The following is a 12389-nucleotide window of genomic DNA, read 5'->3' as shown; positions in this document are numbered from 1 at the left end:
GGTCTGACCCTTTCAGCAACCTGTTCAAGCATTTTTTGCAAGGCCTCGTGTATGTTGACAAATATTTCTGCATAATTGTCACAATTTAAAAGTTCTGCAAAATTAAAACGCTGAATCATTTAAAAATTGTTATAGGCCGGTCTATCTATAATCACGGGATCACTGGTACTCTTGGACACATCATCATTTTGAACAAAGCCTTCACCCCCTACATTCTCACAGAGCATGTCCTCCACAGCCTTATCAGTCTCAGAACCCTCCACATTCCGAACACCCCCACTGCTGACATCTACAAAACCCCCTTTTTGAGGAGGCTCATTTAAAGCCTGTAAAAGTCCTTCAAAGATATCCAACCGGTTAATGTCAAGACCCTCCTCTATAGTGATGGCTGCTTCTGCCGCCATCCTGTGTTCTAATTGTCTCAAATCATTTATAATAGGGGCAGAATTTGGTCGGGGCAGCTCCTCCAAAGCCTCCACCATTTCAAACAAATCGGGGTGAACTAGGGGGTGAGCCTCTATAAGCGCTACCGGTGGGAGGTGGTTATTTAGATCATTGACCATCTGTAACAGGTCGGGGTTCACCGGTAAGTCTGTTAATTCACATTCTATCGGTGGTATTTGGGGGTTATTTACATCATTTATCATTTGTAATAGTTCCAGGTTCATTGGGACATCAGAGGAGTTCACAACAGGGCCGGGGATGTTCTCTCGGGAAGGTCTTTTTGGGGCCCTAGCTTGTTCATAATCCTTTAGTTTGTGAGTTCTTTTACCAAGTCAGGACATTTTTTAATTTATTTTTTATTTTTCCAACAACCCACAATAGTAAGGCGTTTTGTGTCTATTATAACATTAAATACTGTACAATTCGTTAGTAAGGGTATTAATAAGGGTGTTTTGGCTCTCTATCACCAGGTTTTGCCCCACTAACACAAGTCTTTGATTTTGTAACAAAGTATGTAGCAACTCATGCTGACCTTCAGGAAGTAGCTCCGGGGGCTGGTGGCCTGGCTCAGCTTCAAAGGATGGTCGCTCCGGTAAATCTCGGTCGAAGGAGGCAGGGAGCGAGCGTATACTCATGGACGGAGACCAAGAAGGCCCTTGCGGTGACACCCTGGCCAAGCGCGGGGTACTGTTCCGCGTTTCTGTAGCCAAGAAATGGGTCTGGGGGAACGATGTTGAAACCAGGCCGTCGTTGGGTGATGTGTCAGCCCTGACTGACGGCGACCCATGAGGTTGTTGGATGCCTCTATTTGTTCCGCCCGACAATGCGGCGGGCTGAATCTGGGGTGTTGAATTACCCCCAGAAGGCTGTGGCCTGAGTAGATGTTGGGGGGTCTCCATGACCACCGTGGGGGATCCTCTTGGTGATCTCACCGGGGAAGATGTTTGATCCCACTTAGACGGGGTAATTGTTCTCAATAGCTCATCCACAGAATGACTATCCCAAGAGTCTTGGGAAGAATAAAAATATACATTACATTTACATCTTTAAACGGCGACAGAAATCAAACTTAAAACAACATGTCCAGGACATTCAAAACCTTTAGCTTTTTTAGACCTTTGAAAATAGCCTTAGACATTCAATACAACGCAATATTATTTACAGACAATATATTTATTAGGACTTGATAATAAATGTAAAACAGAGAAGCCGCTGTAAATAAACTGTAAATAAACTGTTTCTTAAATGTTTCTTTAAAAACTGTAATATTGTTAATAAAACACACACACACACAACAACATTTCATTTTTAAACGAACCTTCCAAGTGTAAACGATTCCTGATCCCGGGACTTCCTGTTTCACAAACGTTTTCACGATCTGTTTAAATATTAAATACAATGAACACCTTCAAGCCTTTTCCTACAACCACTTTAAAACAGAAGTATAATAGCGGGAGATAAGTCAAACAACTTACTAAACCCTTTCGGACGGCTTTACTTCCTAACCAGACGGTACGGCAATCGGTCATTTCTAAACACGTTCCCCAGAAACAAGCCTAGACCTGTCCGGACTTCTAAAGATCTTTCCCAGAACCCCCCGCCCTACAGGAAACGCTTAAATCGCTTAAATATTAGCCCTCAACGGGCAAACAAAGCCCTTTTAAAAACATTAAAGTTTGAAAGATCTTACTTACCTCCACAGAATAATCGTTTCTTATTTTTTTTGGCTGGTTTAGCTTTTTGCACCGCTGTGAAGGTAAGAGACATGTTTAACCTTTAATCACACCGCTTTATAAAAAGCTTTAACCTCTTACAGGCTGCAGATATATACTCACAGCTATCAGATACCGGGGCTGACGGCCTTTCAGATTCTTGAAAGGTTACTGTTCTAGTAGGTAAAACGAAACAAGCCCTCGATGTGGAAGGCCTTTCGTTGTCTCGAACCACGTTTCTTAATACTGTTAGACAGGATAATTTTTTAAAATTAACAAAACTGGACTCAAACATCTTACAGAAACGTTATACAAACAAACAGGGGTTTAGTTCTTACCCGGTCGGCAGACAGCCTGTCTAGGGACAACCACTTCTCTTGGTCGATCCTCGGAGACATTAATCACAGGCCTTTCGATAGTATCTGTGTAATTAAAGAGACCGGCATTAATATATATTAAAACGTTTTCATAACTCTAATGAGCCTCTTCAAAACCACACACACCCATACATAAGAACCCATGAGCGCAAACACAAAAATCTTACCGTCGTTGTTCCAGATTATCTCCTCAGCGTTGGGAAATAACTGCTGTTGACTGGCTGAAAAATAATTTTACAGAACTTAAAACAGATGTTATAGCCTTATTTACAATACATGCACACAACACGCTCTGAGTCAATGAAAATAATCTGAAGACTTGCCTAAAAACTCGTTTAAATCGAAGTCGCTGATGTTGTTTCCGGACATTGTTGATCTTTAGTCTTAAATCGAAAGGTCAGTATGAGTCTGTCGAGCTGAAGACCAGACCTTCATACTTATACTGATGGCCACATGCCGGATCTGCTTGTAAGGCATTGTTCTGGTCTGGCCTTTGTGCCGCCCTGTTACCAATTAACATATCAAAACCAACCAATAAAATGACACTGCATCAAATTTCAAATAGAAACCAAGATGGAGACGATCTCTCTCCTCTCTACTCTAAACTTTTATTAGAACCTTTTGGTCTCTCAAAAAAACATTTTTAAGCATCAAGACCTATAGTCAACAACCACTAAGAATATTTCAGGCCTTTATAAGCGCTAAAAAACAACCTGAGCCTAGAAAATAAGCATAAAGATCAAAAATAACTAGCGCTTTTACAGTGATTTTTTTTTTTTTTTTAATAGCGATGCTTTGTTTGGTATTAAACAAGTCACAAACTACTCAGAACAGCGTTTATCCCCGCAAAAGAGATATTTGGGTTTATTTTACAAAGCTTATAAATTATATAGGTTAAAAGTATTCTGAATGTTTTGATACCACACGCCATACCTACTGTTGTCTTCTACACCTTACGGTAGCAACAAATCTAACTACTGCTTTACTTTAACAATAATAATGACGGCGACCACGATGACAACAAGAACAACAACAAGAACAACAACAACAACATCATCAGATTTTAATTAAAAGTGGCTACACCAGCGTTTACAATTTCAACCTGTCTACAGACGGACGCTCTGAGTGCACCGATTTCGGGCACTCCAATGAAGAAAAGCCACCCACCGCCTCCGGGGAACCACGAGGGCAAGCAGGACGAAAAGGGCCGGCCCACAGCAGGCTGTTTCCGCCCGGTTTCGAACCGGGGACCTTTCGCGCGTTAGGCGAACGTGATAACCGCTACACTACGGAAACTGACAACGCGGCGTCTTGCTTCAAACGGTTATCGTTGAAGCCTGCTGGTAAAACGGGCTCAGGAATTTCAGGTCGGCTAGACTGTGAGATGGCGTCTGAAGTGCCGCGAAAGGATGCCATTTTCACAGACCTGTTTGGCATTGCTAAAGGGCACATCAGGACACTTCGGAAACTCTTTCAAAGGCAGGACGCCCTGCGCTCTGACAGTGCCTGCACTTAGCCCAACAAGGTGATGCTGAATGGCTTGTTCAAACGGCTGGTGGTCTTCCGTCACCACCAGACTATCAGAGCTATACTGCGCCTTCAACTACATAAGAGTAACAGCAATGTCGCCGATCCTGCTACGGTCGTATTGTAACAGTAACAACATGTATCGATTTTAAAAGTGTCAGTTCCAGCGCCTCGCAAAGCTACCCTTCTGCGATCGATTGTTCTCAAGGTCAGGATTTCTTGCCACTCCGAGGAAGAGAAAACGACGGCCGGCCTTGGGGCAGGGAGATGAGGACGGGTAACACGGTACTGGCACGCGTGCACCGCGGGTTGTTTCCGCCCGGTTTCGAACCGGGGACCTTTCGCGTGTGAGGCGAACGTGATAGCCACTACACTACGGAAACCAACCCGTCCTAGCGTTTCGAATGGCTTCCATCGAAGCAGGCTGGTAAAACGCGCACAGGCGTTTCCCGTGGGCCAGCCTGTGAGATAATGGTTTCTATTTTCACTGACCTATTTTGCATTGCTCAAAGGCACATCAGGACACTTTGGAAACTCTTTCAAAGGAAGAACGCCCTGAGCTATGACAAGACTTACACTTACCCCAACAAGGTGATGCTCAATGGCTTGTTCAAACAGCTGCTGCTCGTCTTGTGCCACCATCAGACAATCACAGAGCTATTGTGCCTTCTACACCTTACGGTAGCAACAAATCTATCTACTGCTTTACTTTAACAATAATAATGACAGCGACCACGACGACAACAAGAACAACAAGAACAACAGCAAGAACAGCATCATCATCATCATCATCATCAGATTTTAATTAAAAGTGGCTACACCCGCGTTTACAATTTCAACCTGTCGACGGACGGACGCTCTGAGTGCACCGATTTCGGGACACTTAGGAAACTCTTTCAAAGGCAGGTCGCCCTGCGCTCTGACAGTGCCTGCACTTAGCCCAACAAGGTGATGCTGAATGGCTTGTTCAAACGGCTGGTGGTCTTCCGTCACCACCAGACTATCAGAGCTATACTGCGCCTTCAACTACATAAGAGTAGATAGTAGGGTTTTTTGGGCGCGGCCTATTTTGTTATGATGTATGCCCTAAGCTTATTAATATTCCTACGTCGTAATTGGGGGGCGTGATTTTAGGTAGAGTTATTTCCTTAATTATTCCTACGTCATATCCGTCAGAAAGTGTACACCCATAAAACCCTGAACAACAAGGCCACCCATAAATACCCCCACCCCTCTGAAGGCAATGCCCCGAAACTCTCCTCTCTATTTAAGAACCCGCGCTGCTTTTAGGCAATACCTCTTTAATTCTCAGCATCAGAAACATCCCGCTTCTTCAACATGTCCAGCGACATCAACATGAAACCCCGCAAGAAACAATCCCGGGCAAGGGTTCCTGTACTCACCAATTTAAAGATTGAACGCTCCGGGGTGTTGTTCTGGGGGGCTCGACGGGGTTACCGCTTTAAAAGGGATCCCAGCTATGTTGGAGTGGAGCTTTTTGCTTTGGGAGAGAAGGAGGGTACGTTGGAATCTTTTGAGACGGTAATTGAGATCTGGGGCTTGTGGATAAGACTCTAGATGGCTTGCAAGAGGGTCCAAGAGAATGCAAAATGGAGTCTCCGACTCAGGGTTTTGAAAGGTGGTGAATGGGAAAGCTTGCAGAACTATGGTAGAGTGGTGAAGAGTCTATCTCTAACTACAGATCGTAAGGTTTTGTTTAGCAGTACCCTGATTACAAACCCTATTGAAGGGGGTGTGGAGGATCCAGAAAAACAGGTTACTGAAATTATGTTTGACGCCGCCTGACGGCTCAGGGGCTACTCTCTTCTAAGAGGGCGGTGTGTCGTGACGTAGTGAAGAGATAGGATAAAAGGCGCAACAATTCATTCATGGTTTAAAATTAAAGAAAATGTCTTACCCGAAAGCTGCGGACGTCGACAGGCTCTACAGGCCTCATCAAACCCGGGATCACCCCTGGTTCTATTCCCCAGATTTTGTATATACTCCGGAACCCTCTGACTGCGGTTACCCTCCAAGACCTCAGACCCCGGTCCCTCAGGACGAAACAACATGCGGTGCGATAGATGTCCAAATGAGTCTCGGGGATCCCCAGCCTCTGGAGCTCATGGAGGGCCTCGATTTTGCCGAACTGTCTACCGTCTGTGCGTCTCAGGAGGGGGTCAGTCCAATGGATGTAGAAACACCCCACAAACCACCAGGCGACCCAATGAGCATCGGACTGTCCCGGGGGCGTGATGAATACGCAGGATTTATGCCCGGGGTATGTGACCAAGTAAGCAGAGTAGTTAAAAGCACCCTGGTGTATATTCTGAGTGCTCTCATCGACCGAGCTCTGAAAGAAGTCTGTCGGGGGTGTGAAGTGAATCACCCCAGTCAGTTGAGACACAGTTGTTTGTTTGAACCAGACCGTTACTATTTCCTGTTCTATTTCAACGTGTTTTACAGAAGACTCAACAAACCGTGGCTGAAACCGGCACTAATCAAGGCGCTGTCTTACTCCCACATACATGTCACTGCGGGACAAGTCCAGAAAATCATAGATGAGATTTTGCTGGAGCTGAAAAAGGAGCCGTTTATAATAGAGAAACTTGGGCAGCTGCTCAATGACCTGGATGAGCCGAGTAGAAAAACCGCTGGCAAGCTAAAAGCTTATTTCTTCCGTAAAGAAGTTAAAGCTGGGGGCAGCGACGAAGAATTCGACATCTACGCCACTGATTCAGACTCTGACCTGAACTAAGGGACTTTGAACATGGGGAATGTTCTGGACTGCTTCTGCAACTGGTTCTGTCATCAACAGCTAACCATGCAGCTAACCTGAGAGCGCTATTACACCATGTGCTTGACAGAAAAGTAGCCAACGCGAGCCTTTTCTCTACAGATTTAACCATCGATGAGGATCAACTTTCAAACCTGGAAAAGTTAATGGCTGCTGTAACAAAGACCGGAGGGTACGAACACTGGGATGAAGCGCTCAAGGGGGCCAAGAATGATATTAGGCCATTTCATCAACATCTGTATGACCTTTTACTGAGCATGTTTAATACACCTCTGTTTACTTTTAAAATAGGTCATATTGTTGTTTTATTTACATATGTAACTGAGGTGTGTGCCTACAAGATAAAGAAACAGGTATATTTGTTGATATAGATCAAGTAACCAATCATCTGATTTCTTTTTGTCTGGACCGTAGAAAAAATTGTTGTGTATGTTATACTTTTCTCAAATGTCTAAAAAGGGGTATCTGCTCTCCTGAAGTTGAATAAAAAACCTTGTATAAAAACTTTGCGCATAGTGTGGGTCTGTGTGGTTATTTGACAGAATGACTCGGCAAGCTCCCCAAATGCAGGAACTATACTACAACCCAGCCAAGATTGGGGGTTTGGCGGGTAAGAAGGGTTTTCAAAGAGGATTCGCTGAGGCCGGAGTGAAGGTTAATGATGTGGTTGTTTCAGAATGGTTACGGGAACAAGACGCCTATACCTTACATAAACCTCTCAGGATTAACTTTAAAAGAAACCGCGTATATGCAACTGACATAGACTCACAATGGCAAATGGATCTAGTCGATATGTCAAATTTATCAAAACATAATAATGGTCACAAATTGATGTTGATGTGTATCGATGTGTTATCAAAATATGCCTGGGCTCGCATTCTACATAATAAAACAGGTCGGGCGGTGACAAGGGCCTTTGAGGATATATTGTCCCAGGGTCGATGTCCTAAAAAACTGCAGACTGATAAAGGAAAAGAGTTTCTCAACAGAGAATTTCAGAATCTACTGAAGAGACACAAAATATATCATTTCACCACCGGTAATGAGCTTAAGGCATCGGTAGTGGAGAGGTTTAACCGCACCATAAAGACCAAAATCTGGAGATATTTTACAGCGGTCAACACGTTCAAGTATTTTGATAAAGTTCAGGATTTTATCGATGCTTACAACCAAGGGTATCACACCAGTATTAAAATGAAGCCTATAGATGTTGATCAAAGTAATTCTTTTAAGGTCTATATAGAATTATACGGACCATTTATTAAGAAGGGAAAAACTACTTATAAGTTCAACATCGGTGATGTGGTTCACGTTTCAAAGCTAAGGAGTACTTTTGCCAAAGGTTATGAACAAACATTTTCTGACGAATATTTTACAGTTACCGAACAGTTGGCTAGAGACCCCCCCGTGTACCGGTTAAAAGACTATGACGGGGAGGATATAGAAGGAACGTTTTACGAAGCCGAGTTACAAAAAATGATTGTGGGTAAAGACAGTGTATACAGAGTTGAAAAGATATTAGCTGAAAAAACCCAGAACCGGAAAAAATATGTGTTGGTGAAATGGCTTGGATGGCCTGAAAAGTTCAATAGTTGGGTCCCGGAACAACAGGTTTGCGATATTCAATCCTTATAACAACATGCCTGCGGGTGTGTTGGGGGCATTACTTTCGATACTCAAGATGGAATCAAGAGGCTTCTACGTGACTCTACCCAGTAACGCCTCTCTCGATATATACCCTAAAAATGAAATATCCAGTTACACGGTACAATTTGGAAAATCTATAGATCTAAGGGGGTCGTGGGAAGTGGGGTTGGCGGAAATACAGTATCCTTACACTTGGGCTGTTTTACAAGATAAGGATGCCACCTTCGCCATTTTTGATGATGTTAAAATCAATGGACATTCACGATACAAGGAGGTTATTATGACAATGTGGATAAAATATTAGATGAGATTCATAAACAGTTCTCAGAAGGCACCCCCAACATCAAGCTATATTACAACCCTATTAAAAACAGAGTGTACAAGGTGTCAAAACCAGGTATTAGCATTCAAACCAGCGGCCAACTGGGGCGTATATTAGGGTTCTATTCTGACACAGAGAGCAGGTTCTCAGAAGTGGTGGGGCGGCTTTTACACTCTTTATGTGTATACGGATATCATAACCCACCAGAGGGTCGGGGATAGTTATGTCCCCCTTTTGAGAAATGTACTTATTAAAGGTAAAAGCAATGACATGGTCACAATTACTTATGACAAGCCACACTACGTACCAGTCTCAAAGACCCACTTTGACAACATCACGATCGAAGTAAAATCGGATCAGAATATCAACGTACCCTTCCGCTTCGGTAAAGTTATTGTCAAACTACATTTTCGACCCCTGAAACAGTGTGTACATTATTAAAATGGCTACCTCGAGGGGTTATGTAGATCCTAGCGCCTATGTGGATTATTACAAGATGCAAGCCGGGAACGGCTTGCCCGGTATTGTAGGAGCCCCCACAATGTATGGCGCCGGTCTAGGAGGACTCTTTCGTGGTCTCTTTAGAATGGCCGTACCCCTGCTTAAGAGAGGCTTTGCTATAGCCAGACCCCACTTGAAATCAGCGGCTAAAAATATTGTTAGTGACGTGTTCACCAATGTTATGAACCGGGCAGCTAGCCATGAGCATCAGGAAGGTTCGGGTCTCATGGTAATGGCGAGGAGGGGGGTAAAAGAAGAAACAGCATGTGTCCACCAGGGGGCGACGAAGATCCGTGGCTAACAAAAAACGAAGAATCTCTCATTCTCCAACATATCGTGGAAATTTCAGACACGGCCCCTCTGGAGTTTTTTATAGCTGGCAATGGCGAGGATTATATTGATTTGAATAACACATTTATTTTAATGAACTGTAAAGTGACTGATGAGGATGGCGATGCAATCGAGAAGACGGCCAACGCTGGGGTCATCAATTACCCGGTGGCCACCATGTTTTCACAGGTGGATGTGACCCTGGGAGATCGGCTCATTAGTCAAAGCAGCAATACTTACCCCTATAGAGCCATGATGGAGTGTATCCTTAATTATAGTGAGGAGACCCTGAGCAAACAGTTCAGCCCCGGCCTTTTCTTCAAAGACATCCCGGAAGCTATGGACGACAAGGATCCAGAGGGACTCAATAAGGGTTTGCAAAAAAGAACGGCCTCTTCAACAGAAGGGAGGACCTTTGAGCTAATGGGGCATATCCATGCAGACATATTTTTCCAAGAAAAACTCATGCTCAACGGGGTAGACATTAAAATTAAAATGATCCGTAGTAAAAGTGCTTTTTGTCTGATGACACCTGATACTGAAAAATATATACTGACCATATTATCGGCCTCGCAGTTTGTGAAAAAAGTGTCCGTCTCCCCGGCGGTTAAACTAGGACACACGCAGGCGTTAATGACGGCAAACGCCAAGTACCCGATCGAAAGAGTCTACATGAAAGTCCACAGTATCCCCGCAGGGACACGGGTGATGAACCAGGAAAATCTGTTTCTAGGACAGCTCCCAAAACAGGTTATTATAGGTCTCGTGGATAATGATGCATTTACCGGGGTTTACAACAAGAACCCCTTTAACTTTAAACATTATAACGCGGAATTTATAGCGTTGTACGTCGATGGTGTGCAGGTTCCATCCAGACCTTTTCAACCTGACTTTGAAAACGGCAATGCGGTTCGTGAATATTACAGTCTAGTACTGGCTACGGGTCGCCATCTCAAGGATCAAACTCTGCTGATCGATCGCCGGGAATACTGCAGCGGTTACACCCTGTACGGTTTCAACCTGACCCCTGATGAAGAGTGTGGACAACATTTTTCACTGATGAAGACGGGCAATATGCGTTTGGAGATGCGTTTCAAGCAGCCTCTACCACGCACTGTAAATATGGTCGTGTATGCTGTGTTTGACAACATTATTGAGGTGAATCAGAGGAGAAACGTTCCGTATGATTATTATTAAAATGAACACCAGAGAGCTCAACCACATCATGAATGCCCTGGCCGGCTCACGGAAACTGTTTCAAGGAGTCAACGCCTGCGATCAGCTGCCTAAATTTAAGATCAAGAATTTACCTGCAATGTACATAATCAACACACACCCTAAAAACATGCCCGGAGAACATTGGCTGGCTATTTATCTAAGGGAGGACCACCGTGGTGAATTTTTTGATTCCTATGCAAACCCCCCGGATTTCAGACCTTTCCCTCGGAAGATCAATAACTTTCTGCTCAACAACTGTCAAGAAACCATTTACAGCGGTCGTCAAGTACAAAGTCTTCAGACCTTCACTTGTGGTCAACACTGTGTGTTTTTCTTATATCATAGATCTAAAGGAAGGTCATACCCCGATATTATGGCCTTGTACAGTGAGGATTTAGGCCAAAATGATAAAAAAGTGGCAGAGTTTGTCAGTACACTGTGGACCCCCCCTTATAACACAATGACTTACGACCCTAGACAGCCATGTATACAGATGGGGTGTTCTTGTGAGGATTTTAAAAGATGTCATGCGTGTTAAGGTGAAAAAATAATGAAAACAGCCTTTGAATCATTAGTTTTGTTTTTATTCAAAACAATTCTAATACAAAGCAGGGGTTATGTTATAAATAAATGTACAACATTTGAAAATAAAAAAAATAAAATAAAAAATTCTTTGTCGGGTCATTATTTACAGGGGAGACAAATAAAAACATGAGATTAATAAGCTTCCCAACGATGGATAGATCCTGAGGATGGTCGCTCAGCACGGTCAGAGTAATGAGATATCGGAGTCAGATCAGGCTCCACCTCTTTACACAGATGGATTTTTTGTCGCGTTTCCTGGTTAGGAACTGTGGATTGGGGCATGTTCAGACAGGCCATCGCCTGTAGGAAAGCATTCCAGCCTACAGGTCGGCGACTATCGGGTACCTTATTAGTGCTAGTGACACTCTTCAACAAATCAAACGTGTGAACCTTTGATCAGTTGTCCTTTAAAAACAAATTCACCCTGTTCATTCCAAGCCGTTACCCGCGGTTTCTGAACCATTTTGTGCAGGATATATTGTGCATGTCTTTTGCTTCTGGCCGGCATGTTTCTCAAAACATCCGTTACAACATCTCCCTCTGAACTCTCAACAGGTTCGGTCACCGCAACATCTTTATCAACCGTACCCCCCGCATCAGCCCCAGAACCATTTTCTTGAGAGGCCATGGTTAAAGTTAAAATGTTTTGATCTTTTTCACCCTGTCTAACCAGACGGAGGTAGCGCTGTAACGTGTTGGTATACAACTGGGCTTTGGAATACTGATTTAAATCGGCCCTGGCCTGTATAGCATTCATTTCAGAGTCCAGGTTGTTTTCGGCCGTTTGTCTAATGGGCTCTGGCCCGACAACATTTTTTCTCAGTTTCTCAAGCTGCTCCTGAGGGATCAAAAACATTTTCTGAGCATATTCCATTATTAACCCACTCTGGAAGCTAGAAGACTGGTTAGGAAAGGCACGGCTATGCTCA

General features: G+C 43.8%; 2 non-coding genes across 2 annotated transcripts; both read right to left on the bottom strand.

Moving 5' to 3' along the window:
• Positions 1–3756: 3756 nt before the first annotated feature.
• Positions 3757–3829, bottom strand: trnav-aac (transfer RNA valine (anticodon AAC)). The gene has a single exon. It is a non-coding gene; the product is annotated as a tRNA-Val (tRNA).
• A 541-nt stretch (positions 3830–4370) lies between these two features.
• On the bottom strand, positions 4371–4443 carry trnav-cac (transfer RNA valine (anticodon CAC)). The gene has a single exon. It is a non-coding gene; the product is annotated as a tRNA-Val (tRNA).
• Positions 4444–12389: the final 7946 nt, after the last annotated feature.

Source organism: Amia ocellicauda, assembly GCF_036373705.1.
Source record: "Amia ocellicauda isolate fAmiCal2 chromosome 11 unlocalized genomic scaffold, fAmiCal2.hap1 SUPER_11_unloc_4, whole genome shotgun sequence".
In the NCBI taxonomy this organism is placed as follows: domain Eukaryota; kingdom Metazoa; phylum Chordata; class Actinopteri; order Amiiformes; family Amiidae; genus Amia; species Amia ocellicauda.
Note: the sequence above shows the minus strand (reverse complement) of the source record. Positions and strands in the feature narration are given on the sequence as shown.